The following is a 25,626-nucleotide window of genomic DNA, read 5'->3' on the forward strand; positions in this document are numbered from 1 at the left end:
GCTAGTAAGTCACTTAGCTGTCACATTACTAAGCAAAGTTTCTGAGAAGTCTACAAAGGCAGCCCCCCCCATACATTGCAGGGCAGTAGTCTAATCTAAGTTACCCTCAAGGTTACTTGAGTTACACCCAGTTTAAATGTTCCGTTAATTTTATTCTTGTTTTTAATAATGGCTTTATGTATGTGTGTTTTGATTGGTTTGTGCATTTAAGTTGTGCTTCACACAACAATCAGACTTATTATACACCACTTGGCAATTCAGAGAGAGAAAGAGCTGTGCCCAGGTAGATTACTTATGTGCAACTGTGCATAGCACTGTGGTGTAGAGGTCATCTGGGTGAGACCAAGGCACGCCTGGCTTTCCTTCATCCTTATTGTATTGATCTTTATTACGGCCATTGGCCCATCACACGACAGTTTCCCATACCAACATAATGTACTTAAACCTCCAAATTTAAAACCGCCAAGACTTACAAAAAACAGACAAGAACCAAAGCAAAACAAAAACAAAAGACCAACATCATACATTACAATAAATTTGTAACATAAACATCGCCCTCTACTCATAAATTAGTAGAAGACATCAATGGTGAAATCACCTAATTACATCCTAAAACATAGATCATAGTTTAAAAAGATTATCCGAGCCGCACAGGAGTCCGTTTCTCTTCTTTAGGGATAGGACGCTGATCAAGAATCTGGCAACCATGAGTGATTCCTTCATCCTTAAAAAGGCATGTTTCATATTACAGTGGTACCTCGGGTTAAGAACTTAATTCATTCTGGAGGTCCATTCTTAACCTGAAACTGTTCTTAACCTGAAGCACCACTTTAGCTAATGGGGCCTCCCGCTGCCGCCGCGCCACCGCTGCACGATTTCTGTTCTCATCCTGAAGCAAAGTTCTTAACCCGAGGTACTATTTCTGGGTTAGCAGAGTCTGTAACCTTAAGCGTCTGCAACCTGAAGCGTCTGTAACCCGAGGAACCACTGTACAAAGAACTCTCTATCCCTCCTCTTGGATAATGCAAATCCAAAACTGCTTGGTTGGCATGCCTTTCATAATCTTAAATCATCCCATGTATTCATTAAACTTAATGAATCCCTCGAAACATCTGCTGAACACTTGCTGGAGCACATAATGTACAGAGGGCAAATCCATACCAAAAGTGAACATCTGGAGCCCATGCGCACACATGCATGTCTAGACACTCATCAACTGTCAAACACACGGGTGATAAACAGCAGTTTGGGAAAGTAATTAACAGCAGACCCAACAAGGCACAGCTGTCTGGCATGATTTTAGATCTTGCTAGCTAGAGATTTGCAGTTAATTTTTGTTATATCAAAATAGAGCTACATTTTATTCGCCAGGGCTTCCCCCCCCCCCGCCCCTCTCCTTGCTAATTCCAGCAACATCTGATTATGGTTGCAACTGAAGGTAAATCAAGTCCCAGATATCTTAGAGCTACTTATTGACATAAAATATTTTAATATGCTAATAGTGCAATCATGCTTCTCACAAGTAAATCCCACCATGTTCAATGAGGCTTACTCACAAATAAGCAGGATTCTCCGGGAAGCTGCTTGCAAAGGAGAACCCTGCACTGCGCAGGATCCGCACCTCTGCTGAATAGTAATAAATAAATAATAATAATAATAATTTATTATTTATACCCCACCCATCTGGCTGGGTCTCCCTAGCCACTCTGGGCGGCTTCCAACTGAATATTAAAAACAGTACAGCATCAGACATTAAAAACTTCCCTAAAGAGGGCTGCCTTCAGTTGTCTTTTAAAAGTAAAATAGTTGTTTATTGCCTTGACATCTGCTGGGAGGGCGTTCCACAGGGCAAGCGCCACTATCGAGAAGGCCCTCTGTCTGATTACCTGTAACCTTACTTCTTGCAATGAGGGAACCGCCAGAAGGCCCTCGGCGCTGGACCTCAGTGTCCGGGCTGAACGATGGGGGTGGAGACGCTCCTTCAGGTATACAGGACCGAGGCCTGCTTATTTGTGACTAATAGCTGTTTCTTGGAGGCACTGATCCTGCCCTGTGCTCCTTCGCAAGTGGCTTCCCTTTGCAGCATGAAGGATTGATGCATCTGCTGATGGAGTCATTAAATCCTGGGTGCGACAGGCATCAGTCGGGCAGGGCAAGGCAGGTCATGGGCTCCTACCTTCTCCCAGGAAGACACAGCAAGTGGTCAGGGTCTGCCTTGACCTTCTGACAAGTTTCCTGCCCGGTGCCTGCCTCTCCTTCCTGCCTGATGTTCCACCTCATGAGAGCCATGGATCCAGTCCAACCATGGCTTGCCCAGCACCCTAGTTCCTCTGAAAATGCCCAATTCAGTTCGGGTCTTGGTCAGATCGAGTGAAGTGCTATTGCATATCATAGTAAGTGTGCTGGATGAAACCTAAGGGACAAACATTATTCAAAGATTGCTGCGAAGACTCAGGTAGGGAGAGCGAAGCAATTGACTCAGGATGTTGAATAGCAGTCTACTTTTGCAACTCTACAGCAATGCAGCTTTATCACCTTCACTGTCTTCTTCTCTCTGTTACAAGCATCTTATTTTAAAAACACTTTGGATCGCTCTGTGCAGCGCTTGCCAGCTTTTTGTTGCTGGAGTGGAGAATCTGCCAATAAATTAGACCTGAGAGGCCTCCCCATTTGGCCAAGCCACACCCACCAGCCCTGTCCCTACGTATGAGAACCGTACAAATCTCTATAAACGTCTCACATAAAATATACATTAAAGCTATTGATAAAGGTCAGTAGGTAAAAACAAACTGGTCTAACAATATAAAGCGGCATCCAGACATTATAAAATACTGTTACATGTTAAAATGCATGCCAGCTTTATGTTTCTGGGAAGGTTTGCCTAACCAAAAATTTTAACAGGTGGGAAAAATGATACAGTGAAGGTGTATGGGCAGAGTGCAGGTTCTGCTACAATGAGAAATCAATTCCTTACAAGTGTGGAATAAGCATAATGTGGTGTTATATGCATATTTGAGAACCATGTACACTGCCTTAATCTCACTGGAGACCAGGCAGAGGAAAAACCATAATTAATAATTTTCTTGGACTGGGAATACAGAAAGAGTGAGATTGAGACCTAGAAGGAAATCATTGGAAGAACAGCCTGGCTCTCTTCTGGCTCCTCTCTTTTAGAAGAACATGATTTTACACACACACACACACACACACACACACACACACCCCATTGATGAATGTTGGGCAAGGTTGACCCTGGCACAATTTTCCCAATCAGGATGATTAAAAAGTAGGAAGAGGATAGATTTCCTTGCCATTTCCTACAGACCACGCTTATGAGTGCTGTGTCTTGGTGGAAGGCATTCCTGCTCTTTAACAGTATGGGCATATTCTGGATTAATAAAACATTAATAAATAGCATTGGGTGCAGTTTAGCAGGGGACTGCAGCTTCTGCAAATGGAGAACAGTGTCCAACTTATCTCAGAGTTGGAATCGAGGGACAACAACCCAACCCAACCCTACTCTATTTGCACCCATGCACACACACACACACACACACACACACACACACACACACACACAATTCCCACTCATATATATATATATAATTTGCTCTGTACTTTCTAAGTACTGAGCTTCAGCTTGTACTCCAGTGCCCCCTAGTGTCCTGCCACTCAAATAGCAGCAGCCAGCCTCTCACCTCCTCTTGAATTATCTTGAAAATAAATACACACCCCAGTATTTAAAGTGAATACTCAGCACTGTATCTATCTAGCTAGCTAGCTATATCCCAAACCTTGACTCTGTTTCATCGAGACTGCTACAGCTTTAAGAGGGTGCCTAAAGAGAACTAACAACATATTCCAAAAAAATATTATAGCGTGTCCCATGGTTTTTCTCTAGGATAGACTCCAGAACACTGAAAGAAAATGAAGCTTTTTCTGCCGCTGAAACATAGTTGAAAGAAGCGGCATGCTCTGCTTTCTCCAGAGCTGTAAATTAATAGCCTGGGATTGAAATACATGCAACTTCAATTTGCCTCATTAAGTTAGATGCATGTTTGAATTTTCCTCCTCTTTCATTATGCTGAATGACAGTGGCATTCAATGGGAAACTTACTTTCCCAACAGGGCTGCATTAGTCTGCATGTGATGGGCAGACATTCACCTGGTAAAGCCACCAATCCCTTTGGCGCGCTTGAAAAAATCCACTTGTAATCAATGCAATCTAATGGCCTGTGGACGCTTCACCTGGCATCAAAACGACATGAGGGGTGATGCCAAGCACAGCCAGCCAACCCAAGGCTTTCTGGGGCAGAGCAGCAAGTCTGAGTTTCTCCATAGTTTCCCTATGCTTTTTTTCCATAGAAACCAAGTCCAGCCAAGTTATTTTTACCAACTGAAGCAGAGCATGCCTCTGATCGCCAGTTGCTGGAAACGGCAGGAGGGGAAAGTGAGCTCTTCCTATGTCCTTATGAAAATGTCCCCTTTCACAACACCCAAAATCAACTGCCTAAGGGGGCCATTTCAGTCTGTTTAACAGTAGACACAGCCTTACGTAGTTGTGGAGGCTTTTTTCCAGCCGCTGCCCACCTTGCCTCAGAAGGCAGGGTACCCAGAGATGGACTTCAGAAGACCATAGCAGGTTCATAGAGGAGCAGATAAGGCTTCAGATACCCAGGTCCAAAGTGTCTTAAGCCATGCCCCTGTTGCAGGCCCTGAACCGCCATTGGGTGGTCATGGGTGGGAAGAAAGAACCTATTATAACTCCACAGAACACGGTTCCTTTCTAAATTATGGGGAAGGGGAAACTGGATTTCTGGGGGAATTTTGTTTGGGTCTCTCACCACGAGATGCCGGCTGTTGCATTTCCTTCCTTGAAGACAACGCCTTGAGAACAACACTGAAAAAAGTGCTATGTTCTTAAAAGATATGAGATAAATATAGGTTTCACTGCTCATTTGAAAGCCTGCTTGATGAAGGAGTCACGAGGTCAAGTTCGGTAGTCTTGGTTACAGGCCCCACTATTAATCATCCCCCAAACTGCATTCATGACGGTCACATCAGCTATGCTATGCATATTTAAAATTAATAATCTGATTCCCACATCAGCCACATAATCTTATCCATTGCCCATGCACAGAAACTTAGAAATTGCTTTTTAAAGTTTTGGCTGCCTTCAGCTGTTAAAGCACTAAACAGCCTCGGCCCAGTATATACCTGAAGGAGTGTTTCCACTGCCATTGTTCAGCCCGGACACTGAGGTCCAGCGCCGAGGGCCTTCTGGCAGTTCCCTCACTGTGAAGCCACAGAGAACCAGGCAGAGGGCCTTCTCTGTAAAACGCCATCCCACCAGATATCAAGGAAATAAACAACTATCTGACATTTAGAAGATATCTGAAGGCAGCCCTGTTTAGGGAAGTTTTTAATGTGTGATGTTTTATTGTGTTTTTAATATCCTGTTGGGACGCAGGTGGCGCTGTGGTCTAAACCACTGAGCCTAGGGCTTGGAGTCGGAAGGTCAGCGGTTCGAATCCCGGCAACAGGGTGAGCTCCTGTTGTTCGGTCCCAGCTCCTGCCCACCTAGCAGTTCGAAAGCGCATCAAAGTGCAAGTAGATAAATAGGTACCGCTCCGGCAGGAAGGTAAACAGCGTTTTCATGTGCCGCTCTGGTTCACCAGAAGCGGCTTAGTCATGCTGGCCACATGACCTGGAAGCTGTCTGCGGACAAATGCCAGCTCCCTTGGCCTATAGAGCGAGATGAGCGCCGCAACCCCAGAGTCGTTCGTGACTGCACTTAACTGTCAGGGGTACCTTTACCTTTACCTTTAATATGCTGTTGGAAGCTGCTGTCCAGAGTGGCTGGGGAGGCCCAGCCAGATGGGCGGGGTATAAGTGATAAATTATTATTATTACTGTCATTTTATGCAGACTGGAGGAACAGCCACCACAAGCACCCAAAGCCACAAGTGACCAGCTGTGACCTTGTATGTACTACAACCTAACTCATGCTGGAATTTTTCCATATAAGCCCATACTCTGGTGGGATGGCAAGGAGGAGAAAAAGGACTGCCAGCTGAATTTAGCCCACCAAAGGTTCAGATTCACCCTGTAAGGTTGTTCTCCCCAAACATGAGGCCATATGTGATGTCAGGTGTGGGGAAAAGAGAGGTGCAGCTATCAACACACTATCTATCTATCTATCTATCTATCTATCTATCTATCTATTTATTTATTTATTGCGTTTATATCCCATTTTCCCCCTCTAAGGAACTCAAGGTGGTGTCTAAAGGCAATCTGGCCTAATTCACACTTTCCCAAACAACCAAAAGCAGCCATCTTTCAAAACCCGCAGTTGTCCAAATTCTGCAACACAGTTCCCTAGCCAAGGAACATGTCAAAAAAATGTGTTTAGGGTGGTAAAATGTGCACATATATGCACAGACTGAAAAGAGCATTCTATTGGGGGAAATTGCTTTGCAAGAAAAAAAAAGGTGCCTTTTAGGAGAAATTCTCTGGTGAATTTTCATGAGGACTTTTATTTATTTTTATTTGCAAAATGATGTGAGCGACTAAACTTAAGACTCCCTACCCAACGCATTTCGCTGCTTGATTAGGAGAACAAGATGGTGCCCTTCACCTTTGGCAAAATTCCACATGTAATTAATAAATTCTTATTTTTATTCTTATTATTTATACCTCATCCATCTGATTGGGTTTCCCCAGCCACTCTGGGCGACTTACAGCATAGTAAAATATTAAACATTAAAAACTTCCTGATACAGGGCTGCCTTCAGATGCCTTCTAAAAGTCAGATAGTTGTTGTTGTTGTCCCACATACAGCTTGCAGTTGACTCTTACTTCAACGCGGCCACAAGACAATGACCTCCACCTCATCTAAGAGCTAAGGTACAGTAGGTGGCACAGGGCAAGCCAAATGGCATGCAGGTCTGTTTGCTAACAGTTCACTGCTACTCTAAGCCAGGCATAGGCAAACTCGGCCCTCCAGATGTTTTGGGACTACAACTCCCATCATCCCTGACCACTGGTCCTGTTAGCTAGGGATGATGGGAGTTGTAGTCCCAAAACATCTGGAGGGCTGAGTTTGCCTATGCCTGCTCTAGGCACACCACCAGTAGCAGCATCTTCTGGTAGAGGCAGCTAACCCATTCAATCCAAGGGTAGAGTCCTTTTTAAATAGCCTCTATTTGTCACTTTCTGAGATACTTCCTGTCCTGTGCCATATCAAAGCAGAAGTTCATTAATAGACTAAAGTGCAGGACTACCCACTGCGGGGCTTCTCAGATCTTACTGGACTCCAGCTCCCATCAGCCATGCCAGCATAGGCAATGGCCAGGGTTGATGGGAGTTGTAGTTTAACAACAACTTGGAGGCTATCTCTGCTACGCTACCACTAACTGTTTTGCTCTTTGGACTGGAATGCGGGTGGGGAGCGCTACGCACATGATATCTAGAGCTAGTTTAAAGTCAAGTTAGTTTAGAGTACAGTGGTACCTTGGGTTAAGTACTTAATTAGCTCCGGAGGTCTGTACTTAACCTGAAACTGTTCTTAACCTGAAGCACCACTTTAGCTAATGGGGCCTCCTGCTGCTCTGTTCTCATCCTGAAGCAAAGTTCTTAACCTGAAGCACTATTTCTGGGTTAGTGGAGTCTGTAACCTGAAGCGTATGTAACCTGAAGTGTATGTAACCCGAGGTACCACTGTACAGTATTCCCGCCCGCTGTACCTTCTAGCCATTGGAAAAAGAAACACGAAATGAATTTCATTTTCTATCCCAAAGGTTCCATAAGCTGCTCAGAATTTAAAGCAACCTTTCAATCAAAGACTACACAAGACTGTTTTGTTTTTACGTTTTTTTCAGATACCGCCTTCATCACTGATAGTAGAAGCTTCACCAGCAAGTGTCTGTGTTAGCCTTCTATGCCTATATTCCACCTGGGCATGCACAGGAAACTATTCTAGCAACCATCCCAGAAAACATCAAATCAATGTCGTAGCAGGTCACTTACTGAACCAGTTCTACTTAAATAACCGGGGGGCATTTCTAATGCTCCTCCTTTTCAATACATATCTGGCAAACTCAGGTAGAAAACCTGGATATTTCCCCACAGTTTTCAAAGGAACCGAGCCTATGCCACTTCAGTTTTATTTATTAAAACCGAGCAGTTCCCAGAACATTAAAACACAGAGAGAGAGAGAGAGCGCACATTTTTTAAAAGCAACAACAACAACATCATAATAGGTCATCCCAATAAAATCTTAGTAAAGGTAAAGGTCCAGTTGTGGCCGACTCTGGGGTTGTGGCACTCATCTCGCTTTATTGGCCGAGGGAGCCGGCGTACAGCTTCCGGGTCATGTGGCCAGCATGACTAAGCCACTTCTGGCAAACCGGAGCAGCGCACAGAAACACCATTTACCTTCCCGCCAGAGCGGTACCTATTTATCTACTTGCACTTTGACGTGCTTTCGAACTGCTAGGTGGGCAGGAGCAGGGACTGAGCAACAGGAGCTCACCCCATCACGGGGATTCGAACCGCCGACCTTCTGATCAGCAAGTCCTAGGCTCTGTGGTTTAACCCACAGCGCCACCCACGTCCCAAAAATCTTAGTACACTAATACAAATCTGTATTTTGGAGTGGAGAAATGTGCCCCCCCAAGCTTCTCTATCAGTTCCCCAGCCCCTGGACTTTCCTAAGACCAGACTCCCTCTCCAGCCTTACACACACACATCCAAGACACTGGTCCTGCTTTTCATCCTCTTTCAAAGTTTCTACTGTGTCCCTGGATTTTGCCTCTGGCTTCCATGAATGGAGGCTAGAGTGGAGTTCATGAGCAACTTTAGGAACTAGCTGAGGCTGCATTCAGACATGGCATTTATCATGTCAGCTTTACCAATTATAACAGCAGCCTTTCTGCTCTGATTTCTAAAGCTCCTTTCACACTGCAGTACCTATGTGCTGCCACGGCGTGCAAAATTCCATCTACGCCAGCAGGTACTGCAGTGGAAACTCTGCCTCCGTCCAACAGCTGTTGAGCAGAGGTCCGTTCTGCAGCTTTCCTTAAAACTGAGCAGCCAATCCAGAGGTGCGTATGATGCTCCGCAAGCAGCATTCTTGCATTCTGCAGGGTCCAGGTGATCCTGCCCTGTTTCTGCAGGATCACCTGGACCCTGCAGAACAGCTGTGAAGGGGGAGAGGCAATCCTGGAGATGGAGTGGTGCTTGTGGAATATACCTGCACCCTGCAGGATCTTGGACACCCCTGCACAAAAACATGATTTTCTGGGTGTCCAGGTTTGCACACTGATTTTTTTCTGGAAGCAAATAAAATGGAAACTACACCTGTGTTTTATTCTGTTTGGCTTCCAGAAGTGGCTTTTATATCACACGATAGCTCAGTGTTGAAATGAATACTCAACAGCCAGTCCATTTTCTGAGCACAATTCAAAGTGTTGGTGCTGACCTTTAAAGCCCTAAACGGCCTCGGACCTGTACACCTGAAGGAGCGTCTCCACCCCCATCGTTCAGCCCGGACACTGAGATCCAGCGCCGAGGGCCTTCTGGAGGTTCCCTCATTGCGAGAAGTGAGGTTACAGGGAACCAGACAGAGGGCCTTCTCGGTAGTGGCACCTGCTCTGTGGAACGCCCTCCCAGCAGATGTCAAGGCAATAAACAACTATTTTACTTTTAAAAGACAACTGAAGGCAGCCCTCTTTAGGGAAGTTTTTAATGTCTAATGCTGTATTGTTTTTAATATTCAGTTGGAAGCCACCCAGAGTGGATGGGGAAACCCAGCCAGATGGGCGGAGTATAAATAATAAATGATGATGATGATGATGATGATGTGGAATTTTTGACCATTAAACCATCCCCATAATCTTTGAATTTTTGGCTTTACAAGTGTCCTTGCCATCCTTCCAGTCACATCCCAATTGAATTTAAAAACCAACAGAACATGTCATCTACTGTGGGTCTTTTTCACGTGGCAGGAATACACGGGCCTGAAAAAAGATTTAAAACTGTCAATCAACAAATCAGGATTACTACAAATACCTAAAACATAAATTACTCCCAGTGTGATGTTTCACCAGACACATGTACATGACCATTTTAAGTATAAGATAAAAAAATCTCAAATTTTTGTAATGAAATTTTGCAATTTAAAATATTATTATTATTTATTAAAATTGTATACCACTTTATACCTGTAGATCTCAGGATGCGTCTGGTTAAGTGAGTGGGATAGACTGCAATCCTAACCATACTTACCTGGAAGTAAGTTCCATTGAAATGAAAAGAACTTACTTCAGAGTAGATACGGTTGAAATTACAACCATAGACTGCTTTATGATGAACTGTTAGTCTGTTCATTAACTTTGTCTTTAAGTTACCATAAGGCTCTCAATTGTTTTTTCCTACAAAAGACTGGAAATTCACTAACTTTGAAAGAGAACACACAGGAAAATTACTGATATATAAATATATGCTGATGTGGCTGAGATATGCATATCTATTGTGTGCTATGATATATGAAAAAGAACATATTTCCACATTTGTGGATTATGAAGTGGAATAAAGACTTGCGCAAATTAAATCAATTGTAGCAGAATGCAAAATGCCAGATGAAGATGTGAATTAATGTTGGAACAGATTGTTCATACAACGCTAGTCCTATACTATCTAACCCGGGAGTATGAACTCAAGGGGACTCACCTCTGAATAGACATGCATATGATTGTGCTGTGTAATTCTAGCAAATGTGTTCTGGATTGCAACCTTAAGAAAACGCCTTACCAATAGTCTCTAACCAATCTCCCATATAATCCAATGCTTCTGAGATGAACTTTAAATGTGTTCCAAAGAGCCCCAGACAAAGGTCTTAATATTTGCTTCACTGAATTCCTATACTTTTCCCTTTTTCTAATTTAAGACTAAACAATGGTGGGAGGAGGGCATATTGAAAATACGGGGAGAAAGATCAAACCAGAGACATGTAAGGCGATAGTGATGTGCACTTCTAATTACATCTAAAAGAGCAACAGATCTATCAGTAGATATTGTCTACTTTGGTTGTACGTCTGACGCTCCAGCCCTAAACAAGTTGACCATGATCGAACACCAAGTAATCCATGGTTACATGTACTGCACTCACTGGACTTGAACATCAACTTGCATTTAGATTGTGGGCACTGTGTGGAAATAGTTCCATTGATTTCAAAGTTCCCATTGCTATAATGTGTTCAGCATGCATTTTCAATCAGGATCAATAGGTTGGAGCCTAAGGAAACTTAGAGCTCATCCAGATTGCCTCTGGCACCACATTTCTAGGCACAGGTCTGAGCTTTAAAGCTCTGTGACTGAGCATTTGGGTTTTGTTTTTTGTCACAGTGCTTTCCCTGGGGAAACCCACAGTTTCCTGCTGAACTGGAGCAACTGACAATTGAGTTTTCTGCAGATTGCCATTTGCTTTGATTCAGCAGGAAAATGTGGTGCAAAAAGTACGTACAGTGGTACCTCTGGATGTGAACGGGATCTGTTCCGGAGCCCCATTTGCATCCTGAAGCAAACACAACCTGCATCTGCGCATGCCGCGATTCGCTGCTTCCACGCATGCACATGACGTTATTTTGAGCATCTGCGCATGCGCGAGCGGCGAAACCCAGAAGTAACACGTTCCATTACTTCCGGGTCGCCGCGGAGCGTAACCTGAAAACGCTCAACCCGAAGCTACTTTAACCTGAGGTATGACTGCATGGTGCAAAAGGAAGGCTGGATGAGCCCTTAAAGAAGTTTTCAGAAGGAAACTTTCCTGTCCTCTCTGCTACAACCCCCTGAAAAGCATCTCTGTATAATTAAGGGGCCCTCCTGAGCCATGTGGGACAGGCAACAGGGGAGGAGGAAACAGGAAACTTTCCTTCCCTGAATGAACTTCCTTGAATTTATTTATCTGAGAATCCAAGTCATAGGAACATAAGAAGCAGTCTTATACCAAGGTAGACCAATCATCTATCAAGCATGGTATTGTCTACACTGACCCTTTCCTGAGCAAGCAGATGTATTACTTCTATGAGATGGCAAAGGTTCTGCTACATTCATGCCACCAGTTAGTAGGCTCTTGACTTTAAAAAACCCCTACAATGACTTCAACTTTTCTGCAATAATTTAGTGGGGCATCTCAAAAAGAGATGCTCTAACCCAAAGTTATTTAATCAAGTTTAAAGCCAGGTACATAGCAAATGACTAATAGCAATCTTAGGATCCGTATACAGGCAGTGCTCCCAGCTGGTTTTAATATCAAATGTGCCTTATAAAGATTAACCAAGTGCCCAGACTAGCCCCAGTTCACCAATGGAAAATAATGGATATGAATTATTTTGAGGCAGTCTCATCAAAGCTGCGCAAAATCACAAGACAAGCTTTAAAAAGAGCACCGTGAACTCGTATTTTGTTTTATCTACCATGTCTAAAATTAATCAGAGGGTTTAAACATTTCTTGGAGAAAAATTAACAAAATCGCCACATTGTCTAGCTGTATGTTTATGTTTACACGGCCCCCAAGCAAATGTGGAACTAATCATGAAGGATCACATATGCAGAAAAACTGGAATGCAAAGCTAATTTTAATCAACAGAAAATTGACTGTTTAAAAGGAAACTCTGTTTCTGGAACTAGAGGCTGCCAATAGCTCACTTTACCGTGCCTAAGTGACGACACTGGAAGAAGTTGCCAGAGAGAAAAATTAAAGGAAGGTGGAAACAAGATAAGGAGCAGAGACAAGAGAAGAATCAAGCAAGTCATGTAATTGGATTGCACCAATATACCTGAAAAGGAGATGAAGGGCCCATAGTTGTCAACGTTTCCCTTTTTTAAAGGGAAATTCCCTTATTCGAATAGGATTCCTCGCAAGAAAAGGGGAAAGTTGACAGCTACGGAAGGGCCAGCTGTCAATTACAAACAGGGACATTTATTTAACATAACTGTAGATTGCTAATGGATATTGTTGTCCAAATGTGCATGATCAAATTCCTGATTAGTAAGCCAGGATAAGTGGAAGCTTTGTGCAAACGGCTTTGTTCTTCCCTTTGCATAAGCAGAAAAACAACTCAGGAAGTCACAGTTAACTATAGTTCCCAGTAAGTGCAAACTTGCAGGCTTCCCGAAGCCATGCGGTTGGTCACTGTGAGATCAAGATGCTGCAGAAGATGCTTATACAAAATCAGACTGTTGGTCCATCTAGCTTGGTATAGTCAACACTGAAGTACAGCAGCTCTCCAGGGTTCAAGACAAGGAGTCTTCCCTGGTCCAACTTAGAGATGTCTGGGACCTAATGCAGATGCTCTATCACCGAGTTACAGCCCTGTTTACCGGATGAGCTGTTGGTTCTTTAACCAGGAACTATTGTTAATGGCTTCCAAATCCTGGGTGTTCAGAAGTTTTTATAATTGCAGTTCTTGGACCACATGTAATGGAAAACTTCCTTCCTTCCCGAGGCTGCATGCAGGAGTAGCACTGACCATCTCAGGTAAAACTTGCACATCACCATAAACCCAGCAGGACCAGATTTTGGTAATATGGCATCCTGAGTGAGGACAAAATCTGGTTCCCCCCCCCCACTCAATATTTCTTATTTCCACAATAATTCCTTTTGGCACAGTTGCTTTTTATGGATATTCTCTGTAGGCACCTGTATTAAAAAGGCATTATTATTATTATTATTATTATTATTATTATTATTATTATTATTATTATTTTGCATCCCCTCGGCTTAGTGCTGAACCCAGTGCTCTTCAGTTAAGGCAGTTCACCCCTTCAGCTGCCATCACAATGATTAGAAAAACCCAGCAGTGCACATGTAATGCGGGAAAGTAATCCTTTTTGCATTCTGATCGGAGGCTTGCTTACTCACAAGCCCACTTCATTTCACTGCTGCTTACTACTAGTGTGTTTAGGATTACAGCCTTAGCTTTAGATAACCAGGCAGGTTTGAGAAACCCGGCTCTACCATTTCTCCAATGTCTACATTACAGAAAAAGATTGCAGCTCAGAGCACAACATGTGTCTTCCAGATGTTTCTCTCCCATCAGATCTACCAGCACAGCTAATGGTTCAGGGATGATGAGAGGTGTAGCCCACAAAACATGGAGGTCACCACATTAGCAATCCCCAACTGAGAGAATCACAAGAAAACTAAAGGCACACCCTGTGGATACTATCCATGTTTGGAAATACCTTCTCAAAAGAGAGACTTGCACCTGACTTCTTTATATGCCACTATTGGCACACTTTAAAGAACCTTTTAATGAGGGTGAAAGAGGAGAGCGCAAAATATGGTCTGAAGCTCAACATCAAAAAAACGAAGATCATGGCCACTGGTCCCATCACCTCCTGGCAAATAGAAGGGGAAGAAATGGAGGCAGTGAGAGATTTTACTTTATTGGGCTCCATGATCACTGCAGATGGTGACAGCAGCCACGAAATTAAAAGACGCCTGCTTCTTGGAAGAAGGGCAATGACAGGCCTAGACAGCATCTTGAGAAGTAGAGACGTCACCTTGCCAACAAAGGTCCGTATAGTTAAAGCCATGGTTTTCCCAGTAGTGATGTATGGAAGTGAGAGCTGGACCATAAAGAAGGCTGATCGCCGAAGAATTGATGCTTTTGAATTATGGTGCTGGAGAAGACTCTTGAGAGTCCCATGGACTGCAAGAAGGTCAAACGCATCCATTCTTAAGGAAATCAGCCCTGGGTGCTCACTGGAAGGACAGATCGTGAAGCTGAGGCTCCAGTACTTTGGCCACCTCATGAGAAGAGAAGACTCCCTGGAGAAGACACTGATGCTGGGAAAGATGGAGGGCACAAGGAGAAGGGGGCGACAGAGGATGAGATGGTTGGATAGTGTTTTCGAGGTTACCAGCATGAGTTTGACCAAACTGCGGGAGGTAGTGGAGGACAGAGGTGCCTGGCGTGCTCTGGTCCATGGGGTCACGAAGAGTCGGACATGACTAAACGACTAAACAACAACATCAATTGGCACACTGGTTGGAAATAAGTTCATGGGGCTTACTTCTGGATAAGTGCATATAGAATTGCAAAATAGCACTAGTGCATGCAGTAAGATTTACTTCCACAGGAGCCTGCATAGGATCACCTTCCACATATTTCAGTGGAACTCGCTCTGACAAAGGAGTGAAAGCCACAGGCTTATGTGGAAGTAAAGCCTATTCCATTCAACAGAGTTGCCCCACAATCCTACGCGCACATCCCACCCTGGGAATAAGTTCAGCAGAGTTGTTGGGGTGGTTGAGTGGGCCCAAACCTCAGGTCTGGACCCCGGGTCTCCTTTCCCTTCTTCTCCCACCCTTCTCTTTAAACTTTTTCTAAAACAAAAAACTTTGCTTACAAGGTGGCTGAGCATGATGCCAAAGATTGCTACCATCCTCCTGCCATCTGAATATTCCTAGAGACAAATTTGTGTATTGACTCTGTTCCCCGAGTCTTTTTCGGTGCCTAGCAATGTCCATGGGGTAAATCTAATGGAACTCATAGGGGCTCACCCCTGAGCACACACATATTACAGTGTTTCACGTTCAGTAAGTGTCATTAGAATTGCAGTATTAGAACCCCAAGAGGCAAGGCCAAACTTATTAAGGTAAAGGTAAAGGGACCCCTGACCATTAGGTCCAGTCGTGGCCAACTCTGGGGTTGCAGCACTCATCTCGCTTTATTGGCCGAGGGAGCCGGCGTACAGCTTCCGGGTCATGTGGCCAGCATGACTAAGCCGCTTCTGGTGAACCAGAGCAGCGCACGGAAACGCCGTTTACCTTCCCGCCGGAGTGGTACCTATTTATCTACTTGCACTTTGACGAGCTTTTGAACTGCTAGGTTGGCAGGAGCAGGGAGCTCACCCCGTTGCGGGGATTTGAACCGCCGACCTTCTGATCGGCAAGTCCTAGGCTCTGTGATTTAACCCACAGCGCCACCTGCATCCCTTCCCAAACTTATTACTCCAATGCAAAATCCATTTGACTCTAGCAAGTGTCTGAAGAACTTCAGCCTTAGAATGGCAACCTTGAGCTGCAACTCTAAGCTTCTTATTCAGATGCAAAATTCATTAAAATGAATGGGGCATATGCTAAATAACTGTCTTTGGGGATTGGGGAAATATTCCTACTTTTCATAGCTGTTCTTGAAGTTGCAATCCTATCAAAGCCCCTCTGCCCCCCAGGACTTTGGTCCAATTCAAATAGAACATCAAACACGTAAGGAAATCACACCTGTGCACCATCTCCAATACACACAGCATCTCTTTTAAACCAGGATTCTCAGATGCCAGTACACATGCAGTGTTAGCATGCTAGCAGGGCACCCACAGAACTCTGGCAGGCTAACAAGGGATGCTTCAGTGAAGTGACCTGGTTTACAATACAATCCTATGCAGACCTACTAAGAATAAAGGATAGTGAGTGTAGGTTGAGGGACCTGAACCACACACTGCCTGCCAAAAATGCATGGAACCGTTTTTCTTACACACCCACATTAACCAGCCTTTTGCATGCATATAGTCATGTACGCCTAAGTAAACACGCACAGGCTTTTTAATAATTGAGGCTCCGTACGCTTCACTTCTTTGAACATTTTTATTTCCCATGTTTGATAGCTTTTGGTGTTGTTTCTAATTTATCTTATGCTTCTTTGTGCTGGTTTTCTGCTGGGGCAGGGGGCTCTACTGGAATTCTAGCTTTTCATATTGATGGTTTCTGTTTGATTGCAAGCGTATTTTACCGAATAAATAAATGAATAAATAAATCACCCATTAATGGGTGGCACATAAACGATTAAAATCATATCAAATTGGACAACATCCTTGTTTCTGAAACCGGCTTCAACTCTTGACAGTTGCTACCACATCCCCTGACAATGAGTTGTTCTTTCAAGTTCCTGCAAGCTTTTTGCATTAGGCAAATTCCTGGTCCGCTCTCCAGATCCTCAAGCAAAGCATCTACACCAGGGTTTCCCGAAGTTGGGTCTCCAGCTGTTTTTGGACTACAAGTCCCATCATCCCTAGCTAGCAGGACCAGTGGTCAAGGATGGTGGGAATTGTAGTCCAAAAACAGCTGGAGACCCAAGTTCGGGAAGCCCTAATCTACACTACCCCAAAGCTTTGCTTCTGACCATTCTGACTGTGCGGCAAGTGGGTGATGCCTTTAATGTGGCATATTTATTATATATTTGACTCAGAGTTTCCTTATGCAGTCTGAAAGTTCTAGTTACTTGGGACAAATGCGTAGATAGGTGGTGTCAGCACTGAACACAAGGAACACCATTTACCCTCCAAGGCACCAAAACCCCAAAAAACAATCAAGGGGTATTCTGAATAAGCCCTTCCCCTGTTTATAGGGCAGTATCTTTTATTGATTTTGGTAAACAGCTCTTGCAGCTTTCAAAAATGCAACTAATACAGTTCAAAAATACAACGCTCCACCCCACTAAAAAAAACACACCAAAATAAAAGAAATCTGAACATTGAATCTTAATAAAATAATGAACAGTTGTTTATGGGCATCCTTTCTTGTTGACACCAACTCAAGCCCAAAGGTCTTTTTCTGGGATGGGACGACTGGCCATCTCCTTCTCTTCAGGCAAACAGAAGCCAATGGACCTCTACCACTGCAAAGCTGAGCTCAGATTCTCCATATCCCTCCCCAAACATTGGGGTGAAGGGTGAGACCCTGAAATTCGCTTTGGAATCCTTTCCCCCTCTTCAGGAAAGCAGAGAGAATCATTTACGGCATTTTCATTCAGGTTATAATCCTATGCCTACTTACTTGAAAGGAAGTCCCATTGATCACAGTGGGACTTATTTCTGAGTAAAGATGCCTAGGATCAAGGTGTGCGAAGCACTTCCCGAATCACAGACAAATTCAGGAGAGAAGTTGAAAGGGGGAGGGGATCCAAACGTACATCCTAGCCAATCCAGGTTTTCAAAAAAGAAGCCAATTTGAAAGCAACAAAAATGCTACTACTCAAGACAAGGTTCCAATTATCTCTGAGGGCAAATGTGCCTCAGGAACACTAGAAATGCGAGCAATTTTACAGTCCTCTTTTTATTTAGTAGATTTGTTAGTCGCCTTTCAAAACACAGTATTTTCCCAAAGAGGTCTCCCAAAAGCTATTCTTTCTTACTTTCTAATGATGTTTCCCGTTAATGCCGTTGTTCCCGATACTATTTGTGACAAATGCTCCCTCCTTAAGTTTTCCCCAAACCACTAACAGTATATATCTTTTTTTCACGCACACACACTCGTTGCTTCTTTTGAGTTGTCCTGTGGTTATTATGCAAACGCAGCAAGTATTTTAGGTAGATAATCTATGAACCGGCCCCAATATTATTGTTTATTAACACTGGTAACCCATCACACATGTAAAACTTAAGGTGGAAGAAGTCAACGCAGCAACAGATTTGAACCCAGATCTCACCCAAGTTCCCGTTACTGCTCCTGTGCACCAAACTCCCATTTGCCTCTCAAAAAACTGCCCTTCACTGCCCAGGGAACCAGACATTCAAATAGAAGCCATGCCAGTAAACACTTGGGGTTATATTGGGTCTGGGGAAATACTTATTGACACGTTATGCTGTATATTCTTTTTGTAAATGGTGGCTTCAGCCTGGGCTTTCTCATCAGAAAATGAAAGCGCAATGTTAGGCATGCCTACTCAGAAAGCAGCCCAGCTCAGGCTCAGTCCTAGGTAATAAGGAGCACAGATATGAAGCAGCTCAGATATGAAGCATCACCAGATGATCAGAAATCACTGCTGAGCACAGCACAGCTGAAGGGAGTTAGGAAGGCTTCAATGCCAGGTGTCAGTATCTGAAACTCAAAAGGGATATGACGTGGGTACTTTGAGCCAAAAAAGAGAAGTTGTTGGTGAACTGGGTATGATGATAATGAAGACTGATAATGACCAATTATCCACCTTTCATCCTAAGGTCCCGGCATGGGTTACAACATTGAAACACAATATTAAAAACCCCAGCTCAGAACAATTTACAATGGCAGAAATAAGGTAGGTTTTAAAACTCTACACCTCAAGTGTCAAAAGCCAGGGTTAAGAAGTGCATTTTCAGCATTCGCCAGAAGCTGCGTAAGGCGCACCTCTGTGGGGAAGGAGCGCCACAACTTAGGGGGCTGCCACAGATATCCAAAGTAACCAGGAGAGAGAACGGAGCCGTGCAAGGATTTTGAAACAGAGAAACCAGTACAGGAGATTATCTAACGTTTTGAAACAAAACGCCCATTGAGGGGTTTTCTTTTTATAGAGAATATGCAAGATATTCTTTACACTTAATAACTGATATATATATATATACACTTATACCATTATCTGCTACAGATAACAAGGCTGCTTCCTCTCTCAACTTCACCCAGATGGGAAATAAGTGCAAGGCAAAGAGTCTGCCGTAGCTGGGGGAGCCCATGCAGTGAGGGCAGCACTGGGGGGGAGAGAGGCTCATGCTCTCGCCAACTTGGGTTGGGGTCCCTTTGCAAAGACATAAAAGGGATCCCGACGAATGGAGCCCAATCAGTGCCTATTTCCCCTCAATAACCCGAACAGAGCAGAACCCGCTTCCGATAGCTCAGCTGGCCAGAGCATGCTGCTGCTAACACCAAGGTTGCAGGTTCGATCCCCGCATGGGACAGCTGCCTATTCCTGCATTTCAGGGGGTTGGACTAGATGACCCCCAGGGTCCCTTCCCCACTGGACAACTCTGTGGGAAAAAAGGGACCGTTTTGTTTCCCGTGGACTCGAAATCACAGCTCTTTGCCCAAGAGTCCGGGGTCCCCAACTTCCCCCGGGAGACCCCCGTGACTGAGAGTCCTTCCGCACGGCGAGAGGCGCCGCGTAACGTGGGAACGCGGGTCTGGGAGGGAGAGAAAGAAAGAAACACACCCCAGAAACGGCTGGAGATGGAGAGAAAAAGTTAGCCAGCATGCCTTTGGGGAGGGTGGGATGCAAGGCGGAGCAGCCGAGGGGAAGCCGCCTTACCTGAGCAAGGGATCTGGGAAGAATGGAGCGCTCCGCGAACCGGCTCTTTCTCGCTCCCTCGCAGGACGGAGGGGCTCTTGGCAAATCCTCGCTTGCAGCTGGCGGGGCGCTCAGGGAGCCGGTGGGGCGCTCGGGAGTTTCATCCCTCCAGGAAGCCGGGCTCCATCCCTCCGCGCTCTCGGGCTCCGCTCGCCTCTGACTGAGGATGAGAAGGGAGAGAGAGAGAGAGAGACAGAGGCTGGGCTGGGCGCGGGCGGAGAGGCAGCTCCGCGCAGCGAGAGACGCCCGCCTTCTGGAGCGCGCGCGGGCGCCTGGGCTGAAAAGGAGGCGGAGAAACCCCGCGCGCGCGCCCCCTGGAGGCATAGGGCAGGCACAGCGCCTCCCCTTTATATTTATATTAAGCTCCCCGGTGGTGGTTTCTCTCTCTCTCTCTCTCTCTCTCTCTCTCATACTCCCCGGGGGCCGTTTGCCTTAAGAATATACTGCCCGCTCAGTTAAAGTTCTTTCAAGTGTGTCAATTGCTAACGTGCTCAGCGCGAAGCTAAGTGGAGCTAAAGAGAACGAGAAGATGTGTGTTGTGGTTTCCCAAATGAAGGATCAGGTAGAATCGTAGAGTTGGATCCCTGAGGATCCTGTAGCCCAACCCCCTGCAATAGGCAGCTGTCCCAAACGGGGATCGAACCTGCAACCTTGGTGTTATCAGCACCACGTTCTGAACCAACTGAGATGTGCAAAAGGTACTGTTTGTCCAAAAACCAAAAGCCTCCTGGTGATTTATGGGACAGAGAGTTTCTATGAGGATGTTTTTATTTTCACCCCACCTCTAGCTCAGGGCTGGTTATAGCCCTGAGGGGATGGGCAACCTGTGGCCCTCTGTCTCATTTTGTGTGGCCCTCAGCCAGATTTCATGGGGGTGGCAAGGAAGGGGAAAGGGGAGGGGAAGTGGCAGGAAAATAGAGCGTGGAAGAGAGAGAGGGAGAGAAATGTGTGTGGAAGAGAGAGGGAGTGGCAGAATAGAGAAAAAGGGGCTCGCCCCATTGCCTTTGTGTGGCCTCTGGCAAAGCACCTCCAAAGGATTATGCCCCCCAACAGAAAAAAAGGCTGCCTATGGAAGGCCTTCAGTCCTAGTCCCGGAAGAAATCTGAAATCCTCTGCACCTTTGCCAAACATTTAAATCAGCGTTAGGAGCCGTGAGGCAACATGCCACAACGTGGGAGCTCCTGGAGTCAAGGAATAGTCTTAAACCTATGAGCAGGGCCTGCCGTAAAACTTTTCTATCCCATGAGGTGACCACCCCCCAGGGTGCCCTCCTCAGAACATTACTGCTTTTTAATGCGCCCTGAAGGATATCGTGCCATGCTATGGCATTGCAAAGCACGGTTTGTGGTGTTGGAATTAAACTCTAGTTCTCATTAGCAGAGTAGGCAGAAGTCAGCCTTGGGTTGTTTGACCCTTTAATTAGTTCTCCCCCACCCCCTTCGCAAGACACTCTTTTAAAGTTTAAATAACGGATAACTTTTGCTCAGTGTGCTTGCAGTTGCAGACTAAATATACAATGCCGGTGGATGTTTCTAAAATTGCTAATACATCCGACATAGATCAAACTATTGCAACAGATTGGCTAACTCTGAGGCAGACAGCAGCACAACACAACATGCCTGCTGCTGTAATTGTTAAGACTGTTAACTAACTGCCATAACTGAACCAATGGCCACAACTGCCACACAGTTCTTGCCATTAACCCTTTGCACATGCATTTTGGATGCTGACATCCCACATGAGGAGCCCCAGGCCTGGGAGCTGAATCTGACTTTCCTGTCCTCTCCACCCTTTCCCTGGGACTCTCAACAGGCCTCAATATCCCTCACGTGTCTCAAGCACTCCTGCTCAGTTGGGATGCACCTCATGTCTTTTGCCTGTCAAGATAGATAGGGTGTGTGTGTGTGTGTGTGTGTGTGTGTGTGTGTGTGTGTGACTTTTGTGTGGCCTCACTTACAAAGGAATGGTGCACCCATTTTGGTCTCTGGCCAAATATTGTTAAATTTGCCCATGGCAAGTCTATGTTTATACACAATTTTTTCCCACGTGTTGCAAGTTTGTACATAACAGGGTTAGGAACATAGGGAACTGCCTTATACCCCCATCCAAACATTGATCCATCTAGCACAGTACAGTGGTACCTCAGGTTAAGTACTTAATTCGTTCGGAGGTCCGTTCTTAACCTGAAACTGTTCTTAACCTGAAGCACCACTTTAGCTAATGGGGCCTCCTGCTGCTGCTGCGCCGCCGGAGAACGATTTCTGTTCTCATCCTGAAGCAAAGTTCTTAACCTGAAGCACTATTTCTGGGTTAGCGGAGTCTGTAACCTGAAGCGTATGTAACCTGAAGCATATGTAACTGTATTGCCTGCACTATTGGCAGTGCTCTTCAGGGTTCTCAACAGGAGACATTCCCAGCCGTGCCAGGGAGTTGCTAGAGATTTGAACCCAGAACCTTCTGCATGAAATGAAAATGCTTTCCCACTGAGCTATGGATGGGACCTCACATGTGCCACCTCACATTTCAGGATGGCAGAAAGATAACATACAAATGTTGGTACATTTGTACATCCATTTACAATGAATAAATGATTTGATATCCCTTAATGGTGCCGCTTCAACCTGCCTTGTGGTGGGCATCGCCCTGCCTGGGTCTGTCTAGGCAAACCGCCACTCTCCCTAGATCTGTAGCAGCAAAGGTTTACTGAGCCCAGAAATACCACCTAGCCCTGTCTTTGACGCACATCCACAAATAATATATTACTTGGGAAGCCAGTTCCTCATGGGAAGAGGGCATGAAGCTGTGATGAATATCCCCCCCCCCCCGGTGAATTCAAGCGCTTGGCAAACTGGCAAATCCTTGTCACACTGGTGCAGAGCATGGGCTTTGAGATGCATGAAGTGCAGGAAATAACCCATGGTTGCCATAGCCCACAGGATGATTGGTCACCAGAAGGCTTCCACAGTAAAAGGGGGGGAGGGACATTCAGCAACAACAACAACTTGTAATGGAGAGCCAGCCTTCCCTGCCAGCAAGCCCTCGCTCTCTAATGAGGATGTATTAACAACTGCCAGGATTTTATCTCACTTTATCTTATTGCTGGAAACACATTAAAGATTCGTCTTAGTGCAGATAGGCAGCACATATGGAAATAATGCTTTTTCATTGAGCATGTGGCATGATTATTGAAAGTAGACTACCCTCATGCAACCTCAAAGATGTACAAGACCCAATGAGCATCTGCAAAAAATAAACATAATTCCCTGCTGTAATTCTGAGTGAGATTTACATTTACCTGTAACATCTCCTCCTAATCATCGGTTTCCTGTGTGTTTTCCCCTTACCTCCTTCCTGTACCCATTACTGTCAATGTACAAGGCGGTGTTGTCTTCCTAGTTCCTTATTTAGAACACCTACGGCGAAACAGCTTAAGGTTTTAACCATTTCTGATCTTCAGCAGCAAAGTTCATTTTCACATCTGGGGTTTGTATACAAGATGTCAGAGGTTAATAACACCAGGGACATCGATTTCATCATAGTGCCCTAGGCTAGTCCTATCAGAGGAATATGGAATATGATGACTAAGGAATGCGAAAGAAAGAACAGATTTTCTTAATTTGCAGCGCAATCTTAACCATGTCTACTCAGAAGCAAATCCTTTTGAATTCTATTGGAATTATTCCCAGCTCAGTGGAATTAGGATCCTATCATTGCAGCTCAAAGACATCTAGCCAATGTTTGGTCTGTATATATAAGCCTAGGTAGTTCATCTTCCATAATTCCTTCTTGTGATTAGAGCACAGAATTGAGTTTCTGAATGTCATTGACATAATATGTGTCATAAAATCCTAAAATTGTAGAGTTGGAAGGGACCCCAAGGGTCATCGAGTCCAACCCCCTGCAGTGCAGGAATCTTTTGCCCAACGTGGGGCTCAAACCCACAACTGAGATTTAGAATCTCTTGCTCTACCAACTGAACTATCCCTTCAAGCAGTCCCAGCCTTCCTGGGTGTAGCAAATGCAGCCTGTGAATGGGGTGATTTGGGGTATGTAGCGAGGACCAAAGACATGCCAGAATACTGTATTTACATAGCCACCGCATTCACAGAACTACCTGCCCAGAACTTCCTGGTTACAGTTGTTCACCAGGAAACAGCTTGAATGGATATCAAATGCATTGTGAGGATTGGCTCTTCCAGTTTTTTTTTTTTTAAAAAATACATTTCTGTCTCTCATGGTTTTGCAAGCATCTGTGCACCACAGTTACCCTTTTATTTAAAAGAGGAATGCACAGCTCAGCTGTTGAACTTTGCATAGGTTAGATCCCATGGTCAATCCTTTGAAAAGTCCAGGACCCTGGAGAGCAACTGAGTACTGAGCCAATGGAACTGACTTAGTCAAGTAAAAGGAGTTTCTCCTTCCCACATCCTTCCTGTCCCTTATTTGCATGCATTCCCCCCCCCCCCCACTTCCACCATACCACACCTTGACAAAGAACAAGAAGCAGTTCCAGAGGTCTAAGGGCAAATAACAGGTTATGGTTTAAGCATGTTGCAAACTGAGCAGGTTATTCAATCAAACATATATATCACCAATGCATGTTAGGTATTGCTTCCTCCACTTCTTCCCTCCATCTTTCCATGCCTATATACTTTTTTGCCCTTTTTAAAACTGTATAATTTTGTATTTCTGAGAAGTTGCTTAGTCACATTCACCACGCCCTTGCATCAGGCAGGGGCTTCGGTGGGAGTGTGGGCTGAATTCTGGCTTGTGGGACCAAATTGTTTGTCTTTACACAAGAACCCCAAGAACTACCGATGAGTGCCAGGTACAAAAGTTGTACAGTTCGTATTAAAGAGCAGGGCACCTCTGAGCACATTCTGAGCCTAGTTTTCTGTGTGAGATCAGAACTCACACTCCTTTCATATAAAAGTCCGTCCCTGGTTAACTTCCTTCATTTAAGCTGCCCAATTTAGACAGGAAAAGTTGCTTTGCTATCATTACTGTTGCTGATCTATCACCCCAGAAATTGACTATAGAGAATACAAATCTACCTTCTACCAACCACTAATCTAGTGCATATTGTTCCAGAAAAATACTGGGGGGAAATTATAGACAAACACAATGTGCTTCATGTTAAGTACAGGATCATCATTTAACTGCTCCAAGAGGAATATTTTTAAAGCATGTTTCCTGTCTTTGCTTGTCTCATAAACCAGCCTGGGGATGGGGGTGGCAGAGCCACAGAGCCTAGACATTATTATGTATAGAAGAAACAGCCTTGAATCTCACCCTGTGGTTATTTATATATCACTCTGATATGCTTCTCACCAGTTCGACTTAACTGCTACGTCTCCATCCAGCACTGCTGAAGAGATCAGGTTTTCCTCCCCACCAATAGGATGTTCAGCTGTTCCAAGGAAGAAAGGCAGAGGAACCAAAAATACCATCTTCTTCCTGTGGGTGGCATCAAAATATCTTTAGTATACAAAAGGTTTGTTCCGAAAGAGAGACAGAAAGCGGA

The 25,626-nt window shown here is 44.8% G+C and overlaps 1 protein-coding gene across 3 annotated transcripts in view; it reads right to left on the reverse strand.

The window, feature by feature from the left end:
- CPNE4 (copine 4) overlaps positions 1–25,414 on the reverse strand; it is a 204,957-nt gene extending 179,543 nt beyond the window's left edge. For 2 of the 3 annotated variants that reach the window (XM_053409656.1, XM_053409654.1), the window contains exon 1: positions 20,064–20,360. The gene's annotated coding sequence lies outside the window, so the exon portion shown is untranslated. Of the gene's footprint in view, positions 1–20,063; positions 20,361–25,394 lie in introns of those variants that run through there. The other variant, XM_053409655.1, reaches the window with a different exon arrangement.
- Positions 25,415–25,626: the final 212 nt, after the last annotated feature.

The sequence above is a fragment of the Podarcis raffonei genome, chromosome 12 (genome assembly GCF_027172205.1).
Source record: "Podarcis raffonei isolate rPodRaf1 chromosome 12, rPodRaf1.pri, whole genome shotgun sequence".
In the NCBI taxonomy this organism is placed as follows: Eukaryota; Metazoa; Chordata; class Lepidosauria; order Squamata; family Lacertidae; genus Podarcis; species Podarcis raffonei.